At 43.2% G+C, this 12,164-nt stretch overlaps 1 long non-coding RNA gene across 2 annotated transcripts; it reads right to left on the bottom strand.

The window, feature by feature from the left end:
- Positions 1-5,645: 5,645 nt before the first annotated feature.
- On the bottom strand, positions 5,646-11,830 carry LOC139076225 (uncharacterized). Of its 2 annotated transcripts, XR_011527607.1 has the most exons (4): positions 9,863-9,998; positions 7,269-7,397; positions 6,262-6,407; positions 5,646-5,939 (listed from the first exon to the last, which is right to left on the bottom strand). It is a non-coding gene; the product is annotated as an uncharacterized lncRNA (long non-coding RNA). The 2 variants fall into 2 exon arrangements; XR_011527606.1 differs by lacking the exons at positions 7,269-7,397; positions 9,863-9,998 and adding an exon at positions 11,501-11,830.
- Between the last annotated feature and the right edge of the window lie 334 nt (positions 11,831-12,164).

The raw sequence follows: 12,164 nt of genomic DNA, 5'->3' as shown, positions 1-12,164 counted from the left end.
GTAGAACCTTTGTGTAACCTCATCAGAGGAAAGAACCCCACATAAGGCCATTCCCATCAAGCTGCCGGCCTGGAAAGGCCAGAGGGGATCTATTTAAACAGAGCTTCACCAGGGAAGACTTGATGCACAGTAAAAACACAACTCAGCATCTCACACACACACACTGCCCGTCCAAGGTCACGTCACCCCGCCCACATCTCCACTCCCGTTTCCTCTCCCTGTCGCCTCCAGCCACACCACCTGGTTCTGGGTTATCTTGTCACCCAAAGGCCTCAATATCCAGACACTGACCCAGGGACTGGCCATCACTGGGCTTAATCTATACTCCTCTGCATCGCTTTTATTGAAATTATTTCTTCTTTGTGGGTAAATCACTCACATTGGTTATTTTGGACTATAAGAGTTTTATCTAAATCTTTTCTTCCTTAAATCTCTTTACCTAGTGGTCCATTCCAACCACATTTTCAAAGTCTAATTTGAACATTATCCCAGGAATTGTGTAGCCTGAAAAGTTTAAGTCCTAGACAACGAGCAGGTCTATGGGGTATCCCAGAATATATTTTTCTGGCTTGGAAATTGCATCCTTTTGGACCCCTTTTTTCCTTCCAAATTATGCTCTTTATCATTGTTCGATTAGTCACTTTTACCTGTGGATCATTTTCATTATATCTTTGTAAACAAGTACTGTATAGTATATGAAACAACTTTTTAAACCTCAGAGTCCAACCATGTTATTTTCTTATTTTCTTTGCATATACAAGCCCTAACTCATTGAAGAACAGATGAAGAGGTTGAAAAATATCTGGCACCAATATAGGTAAAAACAGCCTTATTATCCTGAGAAGGCATCTAAGGCCTTCCACATTGGGCTTCCAGACTCTGGGAAAGCTGGATGAGACCACAGCTCAGATCTAAATGGCTTGATGTGCAGAAAACCAACTCGAGTTTCTCTGTCAAAGAAAAAGCCCTGTCATTGGGGATGATTTGCTGGGGTTGGTGGTGATATTAACTGATAAAGATTACTAATCTTTCTATAAATAAGTTATGGAACAATTTTAAACAATTCATTTTTCTTCTTTAAAGAAAATTGTGTGGCTAACTTCCAAATAAAATGTATATTTTGCCCGCCTTATAAAAGTTAACAACAATATACATGACAGAATTCTAAGCAGAGCTTGAAAAATATTATTTCTAATATTTTCCCACAGTAACAGTCTGGAGAACGTTTTTTCTTATTAGACAACGAAGCAGCCAGCCCTGTGTAACATTCTGGCAATTTGCCTCTCTGGACGAGGGTGGGAAAAGCAAGTATTCAAACTCTGGGAAAACCCATCTCCAAGGAAACCCCCATGTTTACCCTTCTTGGGGGAAAGTGTGTGAGCGCAGGACTCTCCGTGTCCAGGCAGGTGACACACAGAAAGAGCTTTCAGAGATGGGGACTCCAAAGCCCTCCCCAGCGAGTGCTGGCAGTCATCAGCTTATTAGGCTTCTTTGGTAATTAGATGTCTGTGTAACTGCCCAAAGCCACATGCTACCATGAAAAATGACATCTCTGGGAACTGAGCCCCTGGATTTAACGGCTGACAGAGAGAAATGGCCGAAAAGAAAGAGGGGGCTGAGGAAAGGGTAGAACCAGTTGCAGAGAGAATGGGGCAGAGCTTCTCTCACACAAAAAAAGATCAAATTGTAGCATCCAGGGTTTCTAATTAAACTTGGATTATTTAAAAGCCATTCCCTCTCCTGTCACAGACTGTTTTAGAAAGGATTAAGCACATGCCAAAGAAGAGATTTGGGGGTCACAAACCATTGAACAAATAGCACCCTTTTAATATAATAGGTCAAATATGAGCCTGGCTCCCAGTATAGAAAAACCTAGAAAATGTACATACTGGTTAATATTAGATTTTGTACAAACGAGTATGGGAGAAATAGCCAAACTGTACCATGGATACAACTGCGTCCTTGCAGCCCACTTAAGAGATCCACTGTAAGCTCTTAGAGAACCAATTTTAATGGATTTTTAAAACAAGATTAAGATTCAGTCCTTTGTCATCAAAACACATGTTGTCTGGTAGGGTAAAAAGGAAAGCACACTCTGTGATCAGAGCAGCAATGGAGGCTCAGAGAGGGATGGAGAACATGTGGTTAGGAGTAAGAGTAAAACCTTTACGGATGAAGCATATTTGAAATAACCCATGAAGGAGAAAGAGTCTTGAGTTTTGATAGGTAGAGATGGTGAGAAATAGTGTCCAGGGAAAGAGGCAATAGCCAATAATTAATAACAAGGGTTTTAGGTCCATGGAATCAGCAATCTGTTTAGAGCAGTGGTTATCAAAGAGTGGTCCCTGGACCACAGTATCACCACAATAAGGAAACGTATTAGAAATGTTAATTCTTCCAAAGAAGATATTTAAATGGTCAACAGGTACGTAAAAAGATGGTCAACATCATTAATCATCAGAGAAACGCAAATCAAAACCACAATGAGATATCACCTCACAACTGTTAGAACAGCTATTATCAAAAAGACAAGTGATAACAAGTACTGGAGAGGACAGAGCGAAAAGGGAACCCTTGTGCACTGTTGGTGTGAATGTAAATTGGTGCAGAGACTATGGGAAACAGTATGGAGGTTCCCCAAACAGTTAAAAATAGAGCTACCATATGATCCAGCAATTCCATTTTTGGGTATGTATCTAAAGAAATGGAATCTCTATCTCAAAGAGGAAACTGCACTCCCAGGTCCACTGCAGCATTATTTACAATAACAAACACATGGAAACAACCTAAGTGTTCATCTACAAATGACTGGATAAAGAAAATGTGGTACACATACAGTGGAATATTATTCAGCCATAAAAAAGGAAATTCTGCCATTTGCAACAACATGGGTGGACCTCAAGGGCGTTATGCTCAGTGAAATAAGTCAGACAGAGAAACACAAATACTGCATGATCTCACTTATATGTGGAATCTAAAAAATGAATTTATAGAAACAGAAAACAGATTGGTGGTTGCCAGAGGCTGGGGTGGGGGCAGCATTTATTCTCCTCTTGTAATGGTATCTATTCCTATTTTGTTATTTTAACTCAAGCATTTCAAACAAATGTGCTTTTATAGGGAAACTCAAGGCCATTTTTGAGGTAACTAGAAAACAAATATGCACATAAATACTGCAAATGTTTCCCAGTCTGGGAAACAATAGATGCAAAACTGACCATTTCATAGCAGACTGCATCGTAATTCAGGGATATTAATACTCAAAGAATAAAATAATTTAGTTATTTTTAAAATAACAACAACTATGCAATAAAGAAAATGCAGGAATAAACATTGAAAAGAATCGATGCTCTGACATTCAGTGCCTAACTGCAGAAATGTACCCAAGTTTTCCAAGATGGGAATCAATAAGGCTTCAGTGGTGAGAAAGCAGCCTGAGCTAGAGAATTGTTACACTTGGAGACAGGAGGGCAATATGGCGTAGACGCTAGGAGTGTTGGCTTGGAGCTTGAAGGGACTCCCATTGATCTCACTGAGACAATTTCAGGATCCAAATAAATAATAAAAGCAATGGATTATAACCCATTAGAGAAAATATAAATCCATGAGTGCAACACTATACAAATAAATAAATGAATAAATAGAAAGTTTGATAAGAAGCAGAATATTTTAGAATTTCAACATACCTTTGCAAAAATTACTTACTAATTGTAAGAAGAGAAGAAGAATTTTATAGCAGAGAAGCCTGGCTGACCCTACCTGAATTAAGAGATCAAAATGAACAGCATTAGATGCAAGACAAATGGAAATCAGGTGCCACCTGAGAGGCTGCAGTGAGAAGACACAGCATCACTTCTGAGATAGCCCAAAGATGCCTGAATCTAATCATGAAAAACACAAGAAACAAACCCAGATTTAAGGGCATTCTAAAAATAACTGGCCTATAATCTTCCAGCATTAAAGTCATGAAACTCAAGGAGAGGCTGAGACACTGTTTCAGACTTAAAGTGGCTAAAAAGACATGACAACTAAACGCAACATGTGATTCTGAACTGGATCCTTTTGCTGTAAAGACATTGTCGGAACAACTGAAGAAACTTGAATGGGATCTCAGCATTCGATGTTGACCATACGTGGCTGTTAACTTCCCAAGTTGGGTGGTTGTAGTATGGCTATCTGTGAGAATGTTCTGAGCTGTAGGAATTACACACTATGTTGTTTAGAGGGGATGAGCATTGGGTGGAGGATTTATCCTCGAGTAGTTCTGGAAAAACAAAGTTACTGTACTTCCATCTTTCCCATAAGCTTAAGAATGTTTCAAAGTAGAAATTACTAATAAAAAATAAAACAAAAAGTTCTTGCTTTGGAAGGCCTGCGCTGGTTGCCAGTGTTTGAAATCCAATGTGAGGTCACAAACCCAATGGATAGTCCCGGACTTTCAGCGACGCCTGCAAGCAGGGGAGCAGGGTTCCAGCAGGGGGTGGGGCAGAACTCAAGAAGCTATTTTGAGTCCTATTCAACAAGACAAAGCTTCTGGAGGGCCTGTGCTCAGTCCCAGGGCAGGTCAGGCAGGATCAGAGCTCCACCCTGCATGGAGTTCCGCCAAGACTCCATGGAGTTTCAGGAAACTTAGGCACAGGAACAACACGGAAGCCCAGCTGGCCCAACATGATAGACAACAGGGCACAAAGTAATCTTCAGAAGCGGAACACAGCGGGGAGACTCTGAGTCCCACAGCATTCCTTAATCGCTCCCCCTCTATTCATTGCAGCATTCTTTTTAATACCAAAACCTGGGTTGGGGGGGGGAGGGCCGGGTAGTTTGAATGTCCACCAATAGATGATTGGTTAAATAAATTGTAATACAGCCATACAATGAAATACTTCTCAACTATTAAAAAGATGTGACTTACTAATGTGTTCTGACTATAAGTCCATGGGAGCAGGCAATTTCTCTACTCCATCGTTTACTCTCTATCCCTGGTACCTGAAAACAGTGTCCCATGTAGTACTTAATCAATAAACATTTGTTGAATATATGAAGGAATGAATGAATATGAAATTTTAAAAAGCAGGTTACAAAATAGTATCAATAGTCCAATCTCTTCAAACTTTTACCTGGATTTCTCAAGCCCTCCAGTGTTTATCCTTTTCCTTTAAATACTGGAACCTAACAACCCTCGCCCTAATCACGTTAACCTTTTTCTCATGGGAGGCACATTTCTAGAGGAGAGAGGGCTTGTACTCTCGTAGGAGCTGCCTGTCACCTCTCATTCCAATTTCCTGCTCGGTCCTGTCTCAGCTCTCACCCCAGGACATCTCTGTCCTCTTGGACACAGGCATGGCCTGTCCCCCTTCTTCATTGCCTCTGTCACCACTAAGAAAAGGCAGTTTTGTGCAGCATGTTTTAGTTGAAGTTCTGTGAGCAAAGGAGGTCATTTGAGCTTAGTACAAAGAACAATTTGAAAATAAATAGTAGGCATCGCTCACTGTCCCTAAACTCACAGGGCCTTCTTTCACTCACAGGAAACTGCTTTCCCATACTTGTGGCCTTCCTAGTTCCCAGTGTAGGGGAGGAAGACATTTCCTCTTCCCAAATGGGGGTTCGTCTGGCCGGAGAACGAATTAAATTCACATGAGACAGAATAGCAAGAGAAAATTAAACAAAGCTTTATGAGGAACCATGGCCCGGGGCCTTTCTTCTCGAAGGAAGAAAGGGCACCCAAGAAGTGGGGTGCACATAGTGGTTATATACCCCCAAACAGGGTGTTTCACATGTGATTGAAATGTCCCTTTTACAATAGTCACGAGGTTGCTCTGTCAGCACAGCTCTTGATGGAAATGACAGATAGGTCTGCTGTCTCAGTGAGCGCAGCAGGGTGGCAGGTGTGTTACCTCGGGCTGGGGGGTCACAGATGAGCGCTGCAATCGGTTCCCAGCCTAAAGAAAGATGCTTAATCTTTAAGGAGATGCCAATGTTGGGAGGGGGAGGGAAGTCAGTTACAGGAGGTTACCAGACTAGCACAATAAAATGTAGATTTGAGTCTTTGCCTTTGGTATTGATTAAGAGTTTTTAGAGAGAAGGTCATCTCCTTTCTTCTTCCTGGTACAGAGAGGGAGGCACCTTTGCAGATAGAGATTTACCTTACAAATGTAAACGTGTCCTAAGGAAGGGCAAGTTCCATTCCTCAGAGCCTCCTTCCCTGTCCCAGTTTGTCAAAAGCAATCAGCCTCAAATAATCCTGATGCCAAAGAGACATACCTTGGGGTGGCCAATTCCAGGTCCCCACACCAGCATCCCAAGTCTCCTTCCTCAGCTCTTCCCTGCTGGGGTCTGCTCTCACATCTCCCGTTTCCCACGTACACGGCTTTCTTCAATGCACACCCCATGCTTGCTCTCATGCAGCTCTAGAAACAGTGAAAACAACTATTACTTTACTCTGCACAGCAATTTTGGTCTCTTCTTGGTCTCAAGTTCTTCCATCCAGCTGAGCCCTGAGTCTTTCCTTTTCATGGGCCACTAAACCAACCCATTATTGTTTTCTCCCATCTGAAACTACTGTTTCATCTGATTTTAAGGAGATTCATGCTGTATCTCCCTAAAACATTTTCTGCCCTCCTAGATCAGTCTGCTCAAAGTGAGGGCTATTTTGGAACTAGTAAATGTTCTAGCCTCATTATGCAAATATATAGTCAGGGAGAATATACACCAAAACATTAGCAGTAGTTGTATCAGGCAGGTGGGGCACCAGGGGTTGAAATCAACAGGGCTAGGCAGGCAACAAAATGGATTGAATCAGGCTGATGTAGGAAAGATTTCTTCTAAAGAAGCAACAAAGTTTGCAGTAACATTGCTTTGACAGACATGATTTACTCTAAAAAATTACGAATATTAATATAATGTATTCAGGTTACCTCCATAGACATAGGTTTCCCTAAAATTAATATAGATACTTGCTTCAAATTTTCATAACTAAAGAATAGTCCACCCAAATCCTCAATTAGAGCCCAGAAGAGCCAGATCTGGAGATTTTACCACAGACATCTGAGATTCAGGTATATACATAATCTCTTCTGACCTCTAAGTAATAGCTTATTTAAAAGAAAGTGCTAAAATGACAATTCACCCAATTAAAAAAGGGACAAAGGAACTGAAGAGGCATTTCTGCAAAGAAGAAATACAAATGTCCAGCAACACATAAAAAGATCATCATTAACCATCAGGGAAAAGCAAACTGAAACCACAATAAGATACCACTTCACACTCACTAGGATGACTAAATGGAAAAGCCAGATAATAACAAGTGCTGGTGAAGATGTGGAGAAATTATAATCTTCATACACTGCTGGTGGGAATGCAAAATAGTGCAGCTGCCGTGGAGAACAGTTTGGCAGTTCCTAAAATGGTTAAACATAGAGTTAGCACATGATCCACCAATTCCACTCCTAGGCATACACCCAAGAGAAGAGAAAACAACATTCACACAAAAGCTTGTACACAAATATTCACAGTAGCCGAAAAGTAGAAACCTCCCAAAGGTCCACCAACCGATGAATGAAAAAAGAAAAGGTGGTCTATCTGTACAATGGAATATTATTCAGCAGTAAAAAGGAGTGAAGTACTGAATACATGCTATGACCTGGATAAACCTTGAAAACGTTATACTAAGTGAGAGAAGTCGGTCTCGAAAGACTACATATTATATGACTCCACTAACGTGAAATGTCCAGAATAGGCAAATCCACAGAGAGAGAGAAAGCAGATTAGCAGTTGCCAGGCGGAGGTACCTGCAAAGGGGTTCACAGTTGTTTTCTGAAGTAAACAAAATGCCTTAAAATTGCTTGTGGTGATGAATGCACACAACTCTGTGAATATACTAAAAGTCACTGAATTGTACATTATAAATGGGTGAATTGTATGGTATGTGAATTATATCTCAATAAAGCTCTTTAAAAAGTACTAAGCGAGCCAAACAAAACACATCTGCAGGCCTGACGTCACCGACAGACCCTCCAGTTGGGGATCTTCGCTTTATCCTTTCTCATTTACACAATGTTTTTTAGGGAGCATTGTCTTAGTAAGCTCTCTCTGCCATAACAAAACGCGACAGAGTTGGTGGCTTAAAGAACAGAAATCTATTTCCCATCACTCTGGAGGCTGGGAAGTCCAGATCAAAGTGCTGGCAAGGCAGGCTTCATTCTGCAGCCTCTTATCTTAGATAGTAGGTGGCCACAACCTCTCTGTGTGCTCCTGACACCTCTCCTCTGTGCATATGAGGGGAGAGAGAGTGAGCAAGCTATCTGGGGTCTCTTCCTACAAGGGCAGGAATCCCATCATGAGGGCCCCATCTCCATGACCTCATCTAACCCTCATTACCCGCCAAAGGCCCCATCTCCAAATAGCATCTCATGCAGGTTAGGGCATCAACATTTGAATTTTGAGAGGACACGTTTGGTCCACAACAAGCATGAAGTACTCTGTAATTTTGAAAACTCTAACAAAAATTTTAATAAAAATAATTAAACTTTTACTTCCTATAGTCTGGCTTTATCCTAAAGACTAGAATGCAAGCTCCATGAGGACGGGGATGTACTCACCAGCGAATCCTAGCTATCTGACACAGAGTTGGCGCTCAAAAGTATTTGCAGAAAAAAGGAAGAGAGGGAAAAAGGGAGGGAGGGAGGGGGGACTAACAAACAGGGGCCTAGGACAGAGCCTGCAGGTGGAGGTGAGGAACACAGAGGGAGGGGGGACTAACAAACAGGGGCCTAGGACAGAGCCTGCAGGTGGAGGTGAGGAACACAACGCTATGGGACCTACAGGGCTGCGGAGGCCAGGAGTCAGGCCCTCTGGGACCTTCATTCCTGAATTTCACCTGCTCATTCAGGTACGGTCCTTGCCTGAGTCTACCCTGCTTTAAAGACAGGCAGTGAGCTGAGGTTTAGGGAACTCACCTCTAAGGGAATCCTTGTGCCTGCCTTAAGTAACTTCAAATGACAGATGTAGCAAGGCCATCCACACATCGACGTGAACCAACACAATGAATTAGAGGTCACCCAGGAGAGCCAGAACAAGGCTCCCCGTGAAAGGAGATGACAGTGTCCCGCACAGGCAGGGGGCGCTCTCTGGTGGACCACGTCAACTCGTGTGGCAGCAGGGAATGAAGTCAAGGGTGGGAGGTCTACTGAAAGCAGCCGTGGGATTTCGTCTGTGACTGGGTGGTGCCTGTAACCCGTGTGCCTCAGCTGCCAGGAAACAAGAGTTCCCGGAGTTGCCATAAAGGAGCGTGCGCGTGAGCTGCGCGGCGGATCGCATCTCAGTTTTGCTCCTCCAGCGCTGTGAGCCTCGCCACGGCGCGTGTCACTGGCTCACTTCCTTTCCTCTCCACTCTCCACCTTGGTCCATGCGTTATCTGCCAAAGGTAGGGTCTGACATCTTTCACTTAACAGTAGTGTCTAAAGTAATATCCAACATGATTCAGCTTTCGAATCACACAGGCAGAGAACTCACCGTTGGGGGAGAAATTTCCAAGAACAGCGAAGAAATCAGCACTATGTTGCAAGGCTGCGCTTTAAAAGAAACGCTACCTTCTATTGTCTAATACATTACACACTACAAAGCACCTTCCCATGTTTACCTCACCTGAACTTTTTGTATCTCACAGGATTGTCATCTGGAAGCTGAAGCTCAGAGAAGGGAGATAATGAAAATATTTAAGACTGATTGAGTTCTTACGCTGCGCAGCCACCACTCTCAGTGTTTAGGTGTGTGAGCCCATTTGATGCTCACAGTCACACTGCCAGGAAGAGAAGGTTATTAGGCAGTCAGGGAACGTGAGGGAATGGCCCCGAGAGGCTCCTACCTGGTCAAGTCTCCCACACACACAGGAGGCCGTGGGAAAATGGGCGCAGACCCAGCCCTGCGGCTCTGAGCACCCGGGCTTGTCCTGTGCACCTGGGCTCCCTCTGTGTGCAGCGCAAACAGAATTTAAAAACCACCTAGAAGGCATTATGTTAAGTGAAATAAGACACAGAAAGAAGAATACAGTACAATTTCACTTATATGTGGAATCTAAAAAAACCCAAAACAAATGAACAAACAAAACAGAAACAGACTCATAATACAGAGAACAGACTGCCAGGGGGTGGGGGCTGCTGGCAAATAGGTGAAGGGGATTAAGAGGCACAAACCTCCAGTCAGAAAATAAATAAGTCATGGGGACATAATGTACAGCATAGGGAATATAGTCAACAGGATTCTAATAACTTTCTATGATGACAGATGGTTACCAGTCTTATCAGGGTGATCACTTTGTAATGCAAATAAAGGTCAAATCACTATGTTGTACACCTGAAGCTAATACAATACTGTTTGTCAACTGTACTTCAGTAAAATAAACAAACAAATAAATAATAACCGTTCTGTCGATTCCAGGACTTTTCCACCATTTGCTAGTCAAGATCATCACTGCTTTTAGAGAGAGTGCTGAAGTGGTGGGAGTATTTGATTTGAGTTTTAATAAAGATAGATGATTTACAATCTTGCCTTTCTGGACTTCCATATCCTAAAAAAGACATTGTGTATCTTCCCAAATCCCTTTAAAATAGGCTTCCTGAAGGAGATGGAAATGGAGTCTGAGTGGAATGACTGTGCAGTTGGCTCCTTTCCCTTAAGGAGCTTTCATTTTCAAGGAGACAAGTTTTGCAGATTTAAAACAATTGGAGAGCACCATTAACACAAGTGCTAAATTGTATGGTAGAGACAAATGGTTCTCATCCTGGGCATGAGGATCTAGGGCCCAGTAGAGGTTGCTGTGTATAAGCTACATAGTGGTACATGCCAGCCTCGTGAGGATCCTTTTTCACTTATCAGTTTGTGTGTGCATGTGTGTGTAGGGCAGGGGAAGGTATATGATTGTATGGTTGTGATTGTACATTTAGTCTTTATTGATTGGGAATGTAAGTATGTGTGTAGATGGGTTCAAGAACACCTTGGTACCTTGCAGATTGCTGGGAGGATGGTGGTGTAGGAGGACTCCGAACTCACCTCCTTCCACAAATGTAACAAATATACAACTACCTACGGAACCATTACCTCTTAGAGAGAACTGGAAACTGGGTAAAGAGAACCCCCACAACAACAAACAACACTGGCAGAGGTAGAAATATCCCTCTGCTGAGGAAAAAAACTACATCCTAGCCAGGGTGCTTACAGCTAGGAGCAATCTTAAGGTACGAAGCTTTCCGTGGTGGACCAGGAGATCTGAGTGGGAGAGGTTTGCCACAATAAGCAGCCTTTGAATTCTGCACAACCAAGACAAATGTCATAATACCTGGCTTTGCTGGCTATTAAAATCAACAGGGAATACCCCTAGAAAAGTTATTCAACATAAGAGAAAGAAAATACTGTTCTTAACAGGCCCACACAGAGATTCACTTATTCTGGAAATGAACTCAAAATTACCAGAAAGGTACACAGTCCTTTGGTAAAAGAGACTCACCTGATTAGCTCTGAGTGCATCTCAGAAAGACAGGAGGTGGTTGGGACTATCTCTCCAGGGACTGAGACACTGGTGGCAGCCATTATTGTGACCAGAACAGGTGTGCTGACACAGAAGCTGGCAGACACCATTGGATTTCTTCCTCTAGCCTGTTAGCACAGGGTTTGTCCCATCCACTAGAGCACTGATTTAATCCAGCTCAGCCAGTGCAGAAAGGCTGCCCTAGGGCCTGGCCTTCCCACCAGCAAGCCCACAGGGAGTTTCTAGGCCCATGTAGGCAAAGTGTATAGGACTTCTGTAGCAGGAGAAGTGGATCTGCCTTGGCAGGGCAGGGCATGCACATGGGGTGGGACTGCATTGGCAGAGTGTGTGAGCCCACAGGCAGTGAGGTGTGTCAGTCACACAGGGGATCTGCCCCACATTGCAAAGCCTGAAAGGACTGTGTGCTGCCACGCCCAGGGCTGGCACCTCGCAGCTGCATTCCTGAGAGAGCTGACAATAGCCTTGCAGGCCACAGGCCTACAGCAATTGTGAGCCCCTGAGCCTAGCAACCAGCCACACTTGAGGCCTGACTCACTTAACAGCAAGACAGCAGCAGGTGTACCCTATTAGACCTTGCAGCCAGCCGTGCTGAGGCTTGCCCCACCCAATAAAGTGACCAACG

This window comes from Equus przewalskii, chromosome 15 (genome assembly GCF_037783145.1).
Source record: "Equus przewalskii isolate Varuska chromosome 15, EquPr2, whole genome shotgun sequence".
Lineage (NCBI taxonomy): Eukaryota > Metazoa > Chordata > Mammalia > Perissodactyla > Equidae > Equus > Equus przewalskii.
This window is presented reverse-complemented; position numbering and strand designations above follow the sequence as displayed.